Source organism: Schistocerca nitens, chromosome 9 (assembly GCF_023898315.1).
Source record: "Schistocerca nitens isolate TAMUIC-IGC-003100 chromosome 9, iqSchNite1.1, whole genome shotgun sequence".
Lineage (NCBI taxonomy): Eukaryota > Metazoa > Arthropoda > Insecta > Orthoptera > Acrididae > Schistocerca > Schistocerca nitens.
This window is the reverse complement of record NC_064622.1, coordinates 268,438,412-268,452,257: the sequence shown is the minus strand read 5'-3', so window position 1 is coordinate 268,452,257 and position 13,846 is coordinate 268,438,412.

Here is a 13,846-nt window from a genome sequence, read left to right as displayed (position 1 = left end):
GCTCCTTCCCGCCCGGCAAGTCGTACGTTAGACCGCACGGCCAACCGGGCGGGCTGGTTACAACCTAACTACAAGATTAATCATTTGAACCAGCAGCCAGCACAAATATGATTTTTAAAAAAAGTTTAAATGAATCAAATCGTTATCGATTTCGGATTCTTATTTTCAAATGGTCTCCACAGATTTTGTTTCCCTGATGCGTTTTGTAGCCGTTATCTGTTTTGTATACTGAGATGAACAAAGAAGTTTCCGTTAACAATTCGGTAACACTTACGAGAGAAATTCTTTTGGTTCTTATCAGAAACGTACATGAAATGGTTTTAACGTTAGTATAAAATGAGATACAGCGACATCTTATGTGATCTATAAGCCTGTGCCACGCAGTCATCGTTTATTTCCGGTATAGATTATAAAAATTTCTAGCTTTGGCTCCTAAAAATTACTTCTGTAATGCTCCTGCAAGAAACAGACAACTTACCTCGTCTCACCGCTGCGTGAATATTCTGCATCCAGAAACATAATAAAATATTTCAAAAGGAAAACTGCGATCCATGCAGAGTGCAATGCGTGGTCACAATTACTGATGCAACTACAACCTTCTTCTTATACAGAAATTAAATGATCAGGAGGGAGTTAGTCAACAAGCCTTGAGAGCTGTGAAAATGAAAGGAATCAATAAAAACTTTTAATTTACAACATTCTGAAAATTGACGATTTACACACTGACATACTTTATTCAGACTTTTATTTTCCTTGGACAGTTTCATTAACAAAATCTTTTATTATTCCTCTATATCTCTAAGCAATAGTCGTGTATCTGGTCACAGCAAAGATACGAATATTACATACACATACACATACACATATCTGTCAAAATTCCTCAGTGCGCAAGCAAGCATCAATTACCCGCAGCGAAAAGGTAAATTTCCAAAAATCCTCGATTAACACAAAAATCTGCTCTGGGCCACTAGCGCGGTCACGACAGGTTGAGACCTCTCCTGGCACGTGGCTTCTCTCCACGCCAGGCTGCGTTCAACTACTACCAACAACTGTTCGCTCGCCACCATTCGACGTTAATAATATTTCGTAGTTTGTGTATGCACACAACAACAGAATCCGTAGCCAACTTTCCAAAAAAAAAGATATCAATATCCAAGTTTCAAGTTTGAACATCAAACATCGAGTAATTATATACAGTATTATGATTTATTTTACTGACTTGTCAGTTACAATGTGAGATACAAGATGTAACCCTTTTTACATAACAGCTCTGAGAATGTACTACGGCAATCACAGACTGTGGCAATATTATATTCGTTTAAAATATGAGATAACCTTTTGGGATTACTTAGGGAAGTAGCGTTGATGACTGTTTGCTCAGTCAGAATCATGTAAGAAAAATCATTTGTTATGTATGTGGATCTTAGTCTCCTCCATAAGATTCGTTGTACGCCCTTATCTGTAAGGTCCAAAATCTGCAGGCTGCTTTTACTTTATCAACTATAGTGTTATTTTCTGCAAAATGGGTGTTGTTGTTGTTGTTGTTGTTGTTGGCCCCGGGAGTAGACAACATTCCGTTAGAACATTCCATTAGAACATTCCATTAGAACTACTGACGGCCTTGGGAGAGCCAGTCATGACAAAACTCTACCATGTGGTGAGCAAGATGTATGAGACAGGCGAAATACCCTCAGACTTCAAGAAGAATATAATAATTCCAATCCCAAAGAAAGCAGGTGTTGACACATGTGAAAATTACCGAACTATCAGTTAAATAAGTCACAGCTGCAAAATACTAAGGCGAATTCTTTACAGACGAATGGAAAAACTGGTAGAAGCGGACCTCGGGGAAGATCAGTTTGGATTCCGTAGAAATGTTGGAACACGTGAGGCACTACTATCCTTACGACTTATCTTAGAAGAAAGATTAAGAAAAGGCAAACCTACGTTTCTAGCACTTGTAGACTTAGAGAAAGCTTTTGACAATGTTAACTGGAATACTCTCTTTCAAATTCTGAAGATGGTAGGGGTAAAATACAGGGAGCGAAAGGCTTTTTACAATTTGTACAGAAACCAGATGGCAGTATAAGAGTCGAGGGGCATGAAAGGGAAGCAGTGGTTGGGAAAGGACTGAGACAGGGTTGTAGCCTCTCCCCTGTATATTGAGCAAGAAGTAAAGGAAACAAAAGAAAAATTCGGAGTAGGTATTAAAATTCATGGAGAAGAAGTAAAAACTTTGAGGTTCGCCGAAGACATTGTAATTCTGTCAGAGACAGCAAAGGACTTGGAAGAGCAGTTGAACGGAATGGACAGTGTCTTGAAAGGAGGATATAAGATGAACAAAAGCAAAACGAGGATAATGGAATGTAGTCAAATTAAATCGAGTGATGCTGAGGGAATTAGATTAGGAAATGAGACACTTAAAGTAGTAAAGGAGTTTTGCTATTTAGGGAGTAAAATAACTAATGATGGTCGAAGTAGAGAGGATATAAAATGTAGACTGGCAATGGCAAGGAAAGCGTTTCTGAAGAAGAGAAATTTGTTCAAAATGGTTCAAATGGCTCTGAGCACTATGGGACTCAACTGCTGAGGTCATTAGTCCCCTAGAACTTAGAACTAGTTAAACCTAACTAACCTAAGGACATCACACACATCCATGCCCGAGGCAGGATTCGAACCTGCGACCGTAGCGGTCTCGCGGTTCCAGACTGCAGCGCCAGAACCGCGCGGCCACTTCGGCCGGCTAGAAATTTGTTAACATCGAGTATAGACTTAAGTGTCAGGAAGTCGTTTCTGAAAGTATTTGTATGGAGTGTAGCCATGTACGGAAGTGAAACATGGACGATAAATAGTTTGGACAAGAAGAGAATAGAAGCTTTCGAAATGTGGTGCTACAGAAGAATGCTGAAGATTAGATGGGTAGATCACATAACTAATGAGGAGGTGTTGAACAGGATTGGCGAGAAGAGAAGTTTGTGGCACAACTTGACTAGAAGAAGGGATCGGTTGGTAGGACATGTTTTGAGGCATCAAGGGATCACAAATTTAGCATTGGAGGGCAGCGTGGAGGGTAAAAATCGTAGAGGGAGACCAATAGATGAATACACTAAGCAGATTCAGAAGGATGTAAGTTGCAGTAGGTACTGGGAGATGAAGAAGCTTGCACAGGATAGAGTAGCATGGAGAGCTGCATCAAACCAGTCCCAGGACTGAAGACCACAACAACAACAACATATCTGGAGACAGATTCAGTGAATTATTTGTTATACGAGTATTACGGACAGGACGAGGAGAGATATGTAGTTCTAATAAATTCTGTCTCCTTTCTTGTAAAGTAGTACATTTACAGCGTTTTGGATATTTTTAGGAATCATCTTGTCTAGTATGCAGCCTGTAAACAATTTCTTGGATATGTGCATAATTTCAATAGTCGACATACTCTCCCTTTCGCTCACAGCTAGGGATACAGCGAAAATGAATTTTTCTGCACCGTCTTCAAGTATACATGCTCGGCGGTGAGGGAAAAGTTCCTGAGTCACTACAGAGCGATGTCATTAAGGACGTGTATCGTATCAGTTCAGCTCGTTGGGAAATTCGTGTTGTCCCTTACTCTGTTCTCTCCATCACACAGTTAACGAGAACTGACGATAAAAATGAGCTCCACCAAAATCCACTCAATAGTTATTGCACGCAAAATACAGCAAATACTGTGTTTGTTTAGGAATGAAGTTGTAATATCTTTATTTCCTATAAGCTGTGCTTGTTGACGGACTTTACAAGCGTCATTGCAATATCTACCATAAAAATGTAAATAAACTGTAAACAACGTAATTGTCTCGGTTGTTTATCTTCCATGTTTCCCCAGCTTTGAAGATGCGCCTTTCGAATATTGTGTATGCAGCCCACATAACAAAGTCGTGGTGCTTGTTGCAAGAGAATAGGCGCGAGTGCCTTCGCTCTCGCAATGAGTTCACTATGTTCATTCCTCTACACTCACCTGCACGGATTATTTTTCATTTGTGGAAATAAGCTTCCTAATGTCACTTGTGTCAGCAGTATTGAAAAACAGTTGAAAATCACCAGAACAGCACAATACCTCAGCACACGGTTGAGACACGCTTCTGTATAGAATTTGTAACTGAGTTAGTCCATGTTTTAACCATCTTATACTGAAGACTCATCGAACAAAAACTTTGACCAACAGTTGGACAAAGGCACAGGTCAGACCCGTCTAAAAGGAAGGACAGCAGAAATGATCCACAAAAGTACCATCCAGTCTCGTTGATGTCCATCTGTTGTAGAATTCTAGGACATATTCTGAGATTAAACATAATGAGGCCTCTCAGATCTCAGCTACGGTAAAAGCATCGCTCAGTCGAAACCCAGCTCGCACTTTTCTCACAAGACAACCTGAAAGCCTTGGGTGGAGGTAATCAGATGGGTGCATTGTTTCTTTACTTCAAAGGAACATTTTACTCAGTACCAAATCAACACTTATTAATTATGGGGCTGAAAGGTCGTCGACAAACGTAAACTTCAGATGTGTCCCAGAGAAGTATGTTGGTACCCTAGTTGTCCACGTTGTACAGTAATGATTTTGCGAGTAATATTATAATCAAATTGAGAATATTGGCGTATGATGCAGTTATCCATAATGAAGCAAGGTCTAAAAAATGTTGTCCTAATATTCATTCAGATCTTGATAACATTTCAAAGTGATGCGAAAACTGGCAACGTGCTTTAAAGGTGCACCTCAGGAAGTGAAATAACATAGTATCCTATAACTACAATATCAATGAGCCGCAATTAGAATCAGTCAACTCACGCAAACATATTATGTGATCAAAAGTATCCGGAAACCTGGCTGAAAATGACTTACAAGTTCGTGGCGTCCTCCATCGTTAATGCTGGAATTTAATGTGGTACTGGTCCACCCTTAGCCTTGATGAAAGCTTCCACTCTCGCAGGCATAATTTCATACTATTGTTTTAAAGCTTTGTCACAGTCAATGTTAGTGGATCTGAAAGGACAAAAACAGTAGATTAATTTTTCATGCTGAATTATATTTTCGTATTTCTCCAGTGTTGCTTTATACAGGGTGTTTCAAAAATGACCGGCATATTTGAAACGGCAATAAAAACTAAACGAGCAGCGATAGAAATACACCGTTTGTTGCAATATGCTTGGGACAACAGTACATTTTCAGGCAGACAAACTTTCGAAATTACAGTAGTTACAATTTTCAACAACAGATGGCGCTGCAAGTGATGTGAAAGATATTCTGTACGTCGTCTTTCTGCTGTAAGCGTGTGCTGTTCACAACGTGCAAGTGTGCTGTAGACAACATGGTTTATTCTTTAGAACAGAGGATTTTTCTGGTGTTGGAATTCCACCGCCTAGAACACAGTGTTGTTGCAACAAGACGAAGTTTTCAACGGAGGTTTAATGTAACCAAAGGACCGAAAAGCAATACAATAAAGGATCTGTTTGAACAATTTCAACGGACTGGGAACGTGACGGATGAACGTGCTGGAAAGGTAGGGCGACCGCGTACGGCAACCACAGAGGGCAACGCGCAGCTAGTGCAGCAGGTGATCCAACAGCGGCCTCGGGTTTCCGTTCGCCGTGTTGCAGCTGCGGTCCAAATGACGCCAACGTCCACGTATCGTCTCATGCGCCAGAGTTTACACCTCTATCCATACAAAATTCAAACGCGGCAACCCCTCAGCGCCGCTACTATTGCTGCACGAGAGACATTCGCTAACGATATAGTGCACAGGATTGATGATGGCGATATGCATGTGGGCAGCATTTGGTTTACTGACGAAGCTTATTTTTACTGGACGGCTTCGTCAATAAACAGAACTGGCGCATATGGGGAACCGAAAAGCCCCATGTTGCAGTCCCATCGTCCCTGCATCCTCAAAAAGTACTGGTCTGGGCCGCCATTTCTTCCAAAGGAATCATTGGCCCATTTTTCAGATCCGAAACGATTACTGCATCACGCTATCTGGACATTCTTCGTGAATTTGTGGCGGTACAAACTGCCTTAGACGACACTGTGAACACCTCGTGGTTTATGCAAGATGGTGCCCGGCCACATCGCACGGCCGACGTCTTTAATTTCCTGAATGAATATTTCGATGATCGTGTGATTGCTTTGGGCTATCCGAAACATACAGGAGGCGGCGTGGATTGGCCTCCCTATTCGCCAGACGTGAACCCCTGTGACTTCTTTCTGTGGGGACACTTGAAAGACCAGGTGTACCGCCAGAATCCAGAAACAATTGAACAGCTGAAGCAGTACATCTCATCTGCATGTGAAGCCATTCCGCCAGACACGTTGTCAAAGGTTTCGGGTAATTTCATTCAGAGACTACGCCATATTATTGCTACGCATGGTGGATATGTGGAAAATATCGTACTATAGAGTTTCCCAGACCGCAGCGCCATCTGTTGTTGACAATTGTAACTACTGTAATTTCGAAAGTTTGTCTGCCTGAAAATGTACTGTTGTCCCAAGCATATTGCAACAAACGGTGTATTTCTATCGCTGCTCGTTTACTTTTTATTGCCGTTTCAAATATACCGGTCATTTTTGAAACACCCTGTATAATTGTAATTTGTTCAAATGGTTCAAATGGCTCCCAGCACTATCGGACTTAACATCTATGGTCATCAGTCCCCTAGAACTTAGAACTACTTAAACCTAACTAACCTAAGGACATCACACAACACCCAGTCATCACGAGGCAGAGAAAATCCCTGACCCCGCCGGGAATCGAACACGGGAACCCGGGCGTGGGAAGATTGTAATTTGTAATGACACATTTTTTATTGCTTACTGAAGCTTCAATGGCGAAATTTTGTAAATGGAATAGTGTTAAAGAGTTTTTTTGTGATGATTTTTTAAATACAGTTTCTCATGAAAAATTTTTGTCCAGAGAGTAACTCAGATTATCCTCCGTCTTTATCCAGCTTCCACTGCCTGATGAACATTCGTTTTTATGAGTGATAAATTTTGCAAGAACCAAGTTTGTGTTGGATTTATTTAAGAGATCGCATTGCACTACCGCGACTCTCTGTAGTAGTAGCTCAGAAACTGGGGCGCACCGTTTCTTCTTATTCTACGAGAGCAGTTACACTGCATTTTCCATTGTGACACAGGTAAGCCAAATATAGGAGGTACGAGTTTTCAATTCCACAGGGTCAGTTAACAGTGTTGAGCTTAACTATTCTTATTAAACTTGAAAGTCTTTTTACGTGACAGACAATGTCGATTCAAACAGGGCATATTTCCTTTAAATTCTCGCAGTCAGATTTAGTTCTTAGTTGTGAGCGTGATCATATTTCTTTTCTATGAATGGAATTTTTGGTATGCAACAGCTCATATTCCTAAAGAGACGATACGTTCACAAAGAAACTATTCATAAATTAAGCAAACAGGTGCACATTCACATAATATTCTTTGTCTTATTTATTAAGATAATTTTCACTTGGTGACTTTCCTGCAATGACACGGCGTCTGGGAATTCTCTGTGAAGTTTTTCGTAGTCAGATTAACTGCACCGCTCTCTTCTACCGTTTGCTTATAATTTTTCTTTGACGCTGCACCATTTCCTAACTATTCACCTTCCTTTTCAGCTTACTGGGATAGATTTTGTATATCCTTTATTTGTTCTGAATTTTTTGTTATCGCCACTATCATGCCTCGCACTACAGGGAACAGCAAGGCGCGAAGCACTAACATCACACAGAAAAACAATATTCAAAATTTCATTTATAATATTACTTTTATTTCAGCTGATTCAGTTGTAGATATCACAGTCTAATTCTGATGTTTGCCTCAACCGACAATTGATACAGACGCTCCACAGCACATGAATTGCAACATTTTTGCAAATGTAAATATTTCTTTCACCAATGACATCCAAGATTCTAGGTTAAATATTGTATATTCCGCGCAGTCGGACATTAACACTACACGGACGATGTAAAATTTTTCAGAAGTTATAGATGTTGCTGAAAATACAGAGATACAGTCGGTTCATCACCAACGAATGTTATGAATTATTTGCAGAATAATGATCTCTATCTTCTGCTTAAGCAGTTATTACAAGAAAACAACAAAATACTAGCAAATCACTTCGTCGTGGAACAAAAAGGAAGCATCGACTTACTCGAAGAGAATTTAACTAGAGGAATGAAGGCAAAGTAGTTAAGGAATTTTGCTACAGGGGTCGAAGAAATTGCAGTTATACTGACACTGTTGGAACAACAGTGTTCGCACAGAGAAACTGAGGATGACGAAACACTGAAAGAAATCACAGACACATATAGCACAGACAAAGCTTTAATAATTTCAAAGATTAACAAGGCAGTTCCAGCCACCACGGTTACGAAATTGAAAAGGAAACCACAAAATCATTCGAAACCAATACAACATTTAGAAGCAGAAACACGAAATATTGAACTCAGTATGACGCGCTGAAATCACAGTAGATGATCTTTCAAGCAAAGTTACGCAAATCGAGTTAAACACACGTCCAATACGCTTTAGTTATATGGAAGCATTCCGATCTCTAAAACGCTTCGATGAAGGACAAATGGCAGTTAACGAACGACAGAAACAAGAAGAACAAGCGTGCGGTCAAGGACAAACTTGTCAGCCTACCAGATTTTGAAAAATTATTGTTTGCAACTTTAACTCAATTTTTTGAACACATCTTACAACAAAATTATCATCTCGTAGAAGCAAACAGCCCATCTGCATTAATACAACCATGCATTTCAAAACTCCCCAGATCATCACGCGTATCATTACTAACAACACAAAAGAAACATAATAACATAAATGCTTTTCGCCAAGTTTTATAACTTCTCGAAATTGAGAAAACTAACAGTTCTTAATAATCAGTAACCTTTTACACAATAACAGCAATTATCATGACGGATGTAATAGAGGTCAGTCACGATCATTTCATGACAGCAGAGACAACCAATATGGGAATAAGAGACAGAATCAAAATCATTACCGGGAAAACGAGATTTTTGACAGATCTCCGTAGAACAGTTACCAACAAAATCCTAACTTTCACCGTAACAACCACAGTCATACAATAGATGAGGTAGCATGAACAATCCTTCACATCAACAGTCTTGGTCACGGTCATACTCTCACCCTAATAATTCTGGTAATAATGATGCACAGAGAAACAACAATCTGCACACTCATAGACAGCAGCTACACCAACAAAATCATTACGATCAGAAACAAGAAAACTGTGATTACAGGGAAAATGACAGATATGGAAACAGAAGAAATGACAACTGAAGAAGGGGCAATTTCAGAAATCAGTAGAATTTTTCATCGAAGGAGTCGATCGCTTCCATCCATGACAAGATATTTCCAATAATTCTGAACCACAACGATCAGCACAAATAGTACAAGTTTTGTCGCCCAGTACACAGAGATGTGACAGCAAGGGACAACAATGACAAGTAGCCCATAGTCCGCAAGATGCTAATGTGAGACTAACACTATGAACTACTCATTCTGACGAGATCACTGAAAGTATTATCTGTTTAGAAGACATTAGGGATACGCTGTTACATGAAAATGAAGAACAACAGAAACATATTTACCACTCGATTATCACTACAAAGATAGGAAGACACACTTTAAAAGCAGTTGTAGATTCCGTTTTTGTCATCACAGTAATCGGTGACTGAGCGTTTAATTAACGAAGTTCCAGTGAATCTTGTCCAACTTAACCCTGACAAAGAACTAAGGTAAGAGTGGTTGTTTCAGAAAAAGAAGATGATGTCAATAAGCAAACGCGTCTGAAATTCACAGTACAAGGTCACACATTTTTCGCAGATTTTTTTATTGTTTCTTTACTTCCGTCTGAAGCAATTTTTGGTGTGGACTCCTTGAAGAGACATAAAGCTGTTCTTCATTTCAATAATTCATGCATTTCTCTTCATAACAACGATACTCTGACCACATTACATTTCGAGCATTGTTTTTCAATAGGAGGAATATATATCAACAGATTACAGTTTTTGCTTCAAATGAAAATATAAACTGGTACATATCACACTACACTAATACAGATTTCCCTTACGTGATTAGAGATGACGAATCGAGCTTAAATATTTCTCAGGCAATACAGGTTAAAGTAGACAGCTGCGTAGCAGCATCAGACCGAGGTAAGTAACAGCTGCAGCAGATTCTTGAGATTCCTATTCACTGTTCGTGGATTTGTTTATGAGTTTCAGGGGAAACCTCATAATGTAACTGTGGCTACAGAGAAAAGGGTATTAGGAAGTGAATCTATGCTCCAGCAAGGTAGCAGCTAGCCCTTACAACAGCCAATTACACATTGTACCGAAAAATATGGTTCTCTCAGGCTTGATCTTGATTCGATACATATTAAAGAGATTATTTTAGTGGTAACAGCCAGGCGTCAAACGTTGGATGAATTACTTCATGCATTTTATAGTTTTTTACATATTTACCACTCTTGACTTGATGTCCAGCTTTTGGCAGATTGAATAACATGCAAATTGTCATAAATACATAGATTTTTTATGTCTTGTAATTTGTTACCAATTTTACAAACTACGAACTATGTTGTCGACATCCTTATTGCACAGAAAACTTGGCACCAACATAACAGCGCCCTGAAATCTGCGAAAAACCTTTTCGAATCATGCAATCACAAAAATGTATGAGAGCTACAAAGTACTGTTTTGGAGGTCTCTGTTCACGGAGATGAAGAAAGCTCGCTGCTTACGCCCTCTTCACACATTAGATTATGATGGTCCACCAGGTGGGCTCGTATATGATGTGACACATCAAATGTCGTCGGGCGACAGTTGTTAGCATGTATGGGAGTTGGACTTACGCCCGGTGCGACGACGCGACTTTGTGTCTAGACCGAACAAGAATTTCTCGAATGTCAAATTGTCGGTGCCGCTCTACAATAGCACTGAGAGCGGTTGGCCGCTTGGTATTCTATATCGACGTCAGAGTCGAGTTACTGGTATCAGTGGGATTAAGAGATTCGTGATTTGCTGTCAAGGGCTCCACAGCTTGTTGATCATATTGATTCAAGTTCAACAACGATTTCAGTGTTCAGAATATTTTCAGTTTATACGAAACTGACACTACGTAATTTCTATCTATGTTTACATCTCTTATTGATTGCAAATAAAAGAATTTACCCACCGGCTAAATACTACTGTACGAGTAAACGAAAGTGAAACTGGTGGTTAGGGATATCTCACAGAGAATAAAAATGATGTCTCTTAAAATATTTGCACTAAAAGCTAAGACGAACGGCAGTAGGTACGATTGGAAACTTAAAGAGGCTCAATGTATTGAGCAACGAAGTAACTATATCTCAGGATATAGCTGAAAAATCATCTAGTGATACAACTCAGATAAGCTATCCGAGTATGTATTAACATAATAAGGCATATTTTTAGCACGAAATTTTATTTGTATTTTACGTCTCCCTTAGCAGGACAGAAGAAGTGACTGTATGACTTGATGCAGTAATGGGGTATACGGAAATGAATGTTCAAAATTACTGAATGTATACACTGACCAGAACTTGACTTGGAAGTCACGTACGATAAGTGCACTCTAAAAAGAATCTTGCCATATGTCTCATCGGAGAAACTGCAACAATAGCTATCGAAATACGTTGTTCGGTATTGCATACTTTCCAGTCACGACAATAAACTAGAATACTTCGAACCGAATCATACACAACATTTCAACAACTGTTAACTTCGAGTGACATTTTTGCTTTGTAGAGCTATTTTTGTAAGTAACACCATTTTCATCGGTAAATACACTACATAACAAAAGAAACGAAACCTCCCCAGGGGGAGGTGAAAACGAAATAAAATTTCACGGCTTGGGAGAGTATCCGATTTTATTTGAAATTTGCTAACTTGGCATTACGAGCCTACTTAACAGTATGACGTTGCACTGATTCGGATGGGAAGAGTGTCATAAAGTCGTATCCTCTCGTCTCCTAACTGGCCCACAGGTGTTGTAACTGGTCCTTAATATCCTGGAACACTTGGGACGGAGTTGATGTCCGACCTGGTAACACATTACTATCGCGCATTAATGTGGAGATCTCGCTGTCCACAGAAATACCACAATATCAGGCAGACGCTTAAAAGTGAAACGTACCATGTGCACTAGAGCATTGTCCTGTTGAAAAACGGCGCCACGATACTGTCGCATGAGTGGTAACACATGAGGACGTAGGCTGTACCTGTCAACGAGAATTGCAAGCCTGTTGTTGTTGTTGTGGTCTTCAGTCCAGAGACTGGTTTGATGCAGCTCTCCATGCTACTCTATCCTATACAAGCTTCTTCATCTCCCAGTACCTACTGCAACCTACATCCTTCTGAATCCGCTTAGTGTATTCCTCTCTTGATCTCCCTTTACGACTTTTACCCCCCCCCCCCCCCCCCGACCGAGCGGGGTGGCGCAGTGGTAAGACACTGGACTCGCATTCGGGAGGACGACGGTTCAATCCCGCGTCCGGCCATCCTGATTTAGGTTTTCCGTGATTTCCCTAAATCACTCCAGGCAAATGCCGGGATGGTTCCTCTGAAAGGGCACGGCCGACTTCCTTCCCCATCCTTCCCTACTCCGATGAGACCGATGACCACGCTGTCTGGTCTCCTTCCCCAAACCAACCAACCAACCTAATCTAATTCCCTCAGCATCACCCGACTTTTACCCCCCACGCTGTCCTCCAATACAAAATTGGTGATCCCTTGATGCCTCAGAACATGTCCTGCCAACAGATCCCTTCTTCTAGTCAAGTTGTGCCACAAATTTCTCTTCTCCCCAATTCTATTCAATACTTCTTCATTAGTTATGTGGTCTACCTATCTAATCTTCAGCATTCTTCTGTAGCACCACATTTCAAAAGCTTCTATTCTCTGATTGTCTAAACTTCACTTCCATACATGGCTACACTCCATACAAATACTTTCAGAAATGACTTCCTGACACTTAAATCTATACTCGATGTTAACATATTTCTCTTCGTCAGAAACGCTTTCCCTGCCATTGCCAGTCTACATTTTATGTCCTCTCTACTTCGACCACTATTAGTTATTTTGCTCCCCAAATAGCAAAAATCATTCGGTACTTTAAGTGTCTCATTTCCTAATCTAATTCCCTCAGCATCACCCGAGTTAACTCGACTACATTCCATTACACTCCTTTCAAGACACTGACCATTCTGTTCAACTGCTCTTCCAGGTCGTTTGCTCTCTTTGACAGAATTACAATGTCATCGGCGAACCTCAAAGTTTTTATTTCTTCTCCATGGATTTCAATTCCTACTTTGAATTTTTCTTTTGCATCTTTTACTGCTTGCTCAATATACAGATTGAATAACATCGGGGATATGCTGTCTCACTCCCTTCCCAACCACTGCTTCCATTTCATGCCCCTCGACTCTTATAACTGCCATTGGTTTCTGTACAAATTGTAAATAGCCTTTCGCTCCCTGTATTTCAGCCCTGCCACCTTCAGAATTTGAAAGAGAGTATTCCAGTAAACATTTTCAAAAGCTTTCTCTAAGTCTACAAATGCTAGAAACGTAGGTTTGCCTTTCGTTACTCTATCTTCTAAGATAAGTCGTAGGGTCAGGATTGCTTCACGTGTTCCAACATTTCTATGGAATACAAACTGATCTTCCCCAAGATCGGTTTCTACCAGTTTTTCCATTCGTCTGTAAAGAATTCGTGTTAGTATTTATTGCAAGCCTAATCACTTAAATAACCACCGATGGAGTATACG